The following is a 4,042-nucleotide window of genomic DNA, read 5'->3' as shown; positions in this document are numbered from 1 at the left end:
AAAGTAGCCCTGTAAATTCAAACCCCCTTCTTAAAAAGCCCACTCTTGACCCAGGGGTTTTTAGCCAACTATAGAGCGATTTCTAACCTCCCCTTCCTCTCTAAGATTCTGGAAAAAAGTAGTGGCCAAAGAGTTGTGTGTGCTTTCTACATAACAATAGTTATTTGAGGATTTTCAGTCCCAGGATTTAGAGTTCTCCAAGCCAGGAGCGGATCATGACAATAAATGTACATGGTAAATTGACTGTATAGCCTTTCTAGTCTTCAGACCACTCAAAGTGCTTTACACTACATATCACATTCACCCATTCACACCCCTTCAGTACACCGATGACACAGCAGGGGTTCAGTATCTTTCTCAAGGACTCCAAAATGTAGTGCGAGGAGCGGGGGATCAAACCGCCAACCGTCGATCCGCTATACCTCCTGACTCACCGCTGCCCCAATGTGAAAACAGCCTTCTAGAAAATTGCCTTTTTTAATTGGAACCATGCAATATTTTTTTGTAAGATTTCTTAAAAATGGATGATGCACAAAGAATGATTTGGCCATTTACATAAAAAAAAATATATATTTAAAGGTGTGTTGTTTACATTCAACTCAATGATTACTTCACTCCAAAAAGCACTGTGGGTATCCTTGAGGTCTAACAAATATCTTACAGTGTGTTTTCTTCCTAATAAAACATTTGGAAAGCCATTTTTTTAAGCCATGCAGAAGTACCAAAAACTGCAGTTCCTTTAATGGCCACTTGAGGTTGGCTCCAGCAGTGAGTCAGTCTCCATAAGCACCCATATTAAATTGTCCAACTTTGCAGCAGAAATAAACCTGTTTGAAATCATGAAATTGCATGAAATAAATAAATTACATTTTACATTTATTATTTCTTCTACTTTTAGGTACACAATTTATTTGAAAATCTGCACAAAGACTATGTTACCTGAAATGATGTAGAACTGACTACTTGTACAAATATACAGTTATGATTACATATTCACTGCTTATTATGGCCACTAGATCTACAGTTCTAATAATACCTCTATTAATGCTACTGCTCCTCTACGTTAAATACTGCTACTATTTCTGACACAAGGGTTACAAAGGCTGCCAGATTTAGAACTGGTCCAAACCAAACTCTCTGCCACTCACATACATAGGCTTAAACATTTTGAGTGACCTCAAGGATGAAAGCTGCACAAACCCACAACCAGAGCCAACACAGGGTTCATTTAAGCCTAATAATAAACACTTTAAGCTTAATGTCAGTGGTGAAAGGGGGTTTGGTAAGTCTTGGTATTTAGAGTCAATGAAGCCTGGAAAAGCAGCATTTTGGGACATTCTCATAAAATGGGGAATGTGGATACAGTTTACTTGTTAAACCTGCTGCAGCCCAGAATGGACAAACTAAACAGTGCCTGTAGATAGGGCATTTTGTGTTTTTCGCCAGTTTCGCAGCCCCTGTAGTTTCTCCTACACACTTGTGCTGTTCTCATTCCCAGGTCATCAAATATAGACACACTGGTGTTCAGTTAGTTGCAATTTGCAACCTCACCATTAGATGACAATAAATCCTACACACTGGTCATTTAAACAGACAATGTTTTAGTCCATCTTTCAAAATGTTCTGTTATATATAAAGGTACCTAAACAGGAGTAAATAGTTTGTTTGTTGGGGACTTTGTTAAGAGGTGGATTATTCCATATTTTCAAAAAATACTTGGCAGGTGAATGAATAAGCCCTTACTATCATGAGCTATCTTCCACCAATAAGATCAACAAAGTCAAACTCTTACTAAAAACAGTTGGAGAAGAGCAAACACATCTTTTCCATTGATAAAGCCTTCAGTGTCGTTCTTTGCTCTTCTTTCAATGAAGAAAGTTCTCCTGTCATTGGTGTTAAGCTTAACCTAGTTAGCTAGTGCTTTGCTCTGCAGTAAAATGCTAACTGGCCAGCTAAAAGTCTGGGATTAGGTGTAGGCTGGTTACAGTTAGCTAAACCCACTAAATATTTTGATAGCTTGGCTGTGACATGGCTTTTAAAAAGTTGACCGACTCAATAGCAATAAGCTCAGGGCCATAGGTTGACGATTTAACTTTTTTTGAGTCTCCAGTGTTGTGTCTGTCAGTCACCAGGTCTTACTGCTTGGCAGATGGTGTTGTTGAGCCTAACGAACAGTTACTTTTCGCTGTGTCACACTGCCAGTAGTTCCTGATTGGTCCCAATCACTGTGGTTCGCACACAAGCTTGGATTCTTACGTGATCTTGTGAACCTCGTATACCCAGCATCCTCGCAAGGTAATGAGATGGATGAGCTCAGAAAAAGTTAAATTCAAACATCTACAGTGTGTGATGTAATAGAAAGCGTTACTTTGGAGGACTTTTCATGAACTGTTACAGGTGGGAACATCGAAAGAGGGATTTAAAAGACATTGATGAAGGGGGAAGTCTTTCAAAAATCACTAAATAACCCCATCTGCAGCGGGGGGGTTATCATCTTTGTTACCCACATCCACTTATAGTAATCCTGACTCAAACCCTGCACAATAAACTGCCAGATGAAGAAAAGAGAAGGACACCTATGTGTAAGTATTTTGCAGCTTTGATTATTTCACACCCTGCTGATCAGTAAGGACCTACGTCAGGAAACGCGACAGAAACCGACTGCAGACTCTTCTGGTCACCCAGCTGTTTTCTCTCATAATGCTTCAGTGACTTTTGATGCTCACAAGCAATTTCCTACAGATGACTATCACATTACATCAAATTAAACTGCATTACCTCACACCCAACGAAGGGGTTTATTTACTCAACAGATGGCGGCCTTATCCTGGGGAAATATGAAACGTGCCTCTTTGGATCCTGCAGGTTTGCTCATTTTTAATCGTTTTATAGAGTCAGGTCAGGTTAACACACAGAATTTGAGTCTGAAGGTTAAGCAGTAGTAATTGTATGTTGTGGTTGTAGCAGTGGAGCATTTAAGCTGATTAATTGAGAAGAAAATAATAATAGCTGTGATGTTATGTGATTAAAGTTATTTCCTGTCTGTGATGGACTGTGTCAGCATCACTGCTAAATCTAATAAATCATGAATATTTATTTTAACTTGGACAAAGGTGGTAGTGATTTTACCTCCTTGTTTTAATTCAGTTCAAGGAGAATCCGACCTGATGGCAGGTATTAAAGCTGCAATGGGTAATTTTTTGTCATATTTGCTGAAACTTTCTCTATATCCTGACAGTAGTAATACATCATCTTCATAGAATGAACCTAACGTGGGCTACCTTGAGTGATCTGTTGCGTGAGAGAAACGGTTCAGCAATTCATCCGGAATGTGTTGCAGAACTTGAATCAAAACACATATCCATGAGGAAGCATGATGTATGGCTGTTTCCTGTTTTGCTCCTGTGAATGGGCTCTTTGTGCCCTTCACTCTGCTGCAGTTGCACTGAGCATTTCTGTCTCTGAAGTATCCCGAGCTGAGACCTGGACTGTGTCTGAGAGGCCGCTGACAGTGAAGCAGATAGAGACAGAGGTGGTCAGTGTTAAAGAGGGGAATGGAAATAATGACCTCTGTTTGGCAGAGATATCACCTTATCATTTGACCTTTAGCTCTCTGACTCCATCATTAGTCACATCAGAGATGAGTGGAACAGTTGTGTGGGGCAGGAAGAGCAACAGTGGCCTTACATGATGGCCATTACAAATGTTTTCATGAAGCTAAATTCACCTTCTACAATTAACTAAAGAGTTGCAGCCAAGTTTTGCAAATAATTTTTTTCCTACACTTTTTTAAACTCTGTTTTACTGAAAACAAGGCAACACGACAAAAGGGGCAACACTAAAAAAGTAGGAGGTATTGTCAGAAAAACAGAAAAAATTACTTTGAAGGTTATATATATGAACTTTACTTGCCATTAGATGTCACACTAGAGCATCTCGGACCAAAACAATGGGTGCTACCGCCAACCAGAATAGGAACTGCTTTATTCAATGGTTTTAGCAGTTTTAATCAGCAGGTCTGATTGTTTTGGAGAGGAGGAGA

Source organism: Morone saxatilis, unplaced genomic scaffold, assembly GCF_004916995.1.
Source record: "Morone saxatilis isolate NCDOM2014 unplaced genomic scaffold, NCSU_SB_2.0 Contig21, whole genome shotgun sequence".
NCBI classification, from domain to species: Eukaryota; Metazoa; Chordata; class Actinopteri; family Moronidae; genus Morone; species Morone saxatilis.
This window is presented reverse-complemented; position numbering follows the sequence as displayed.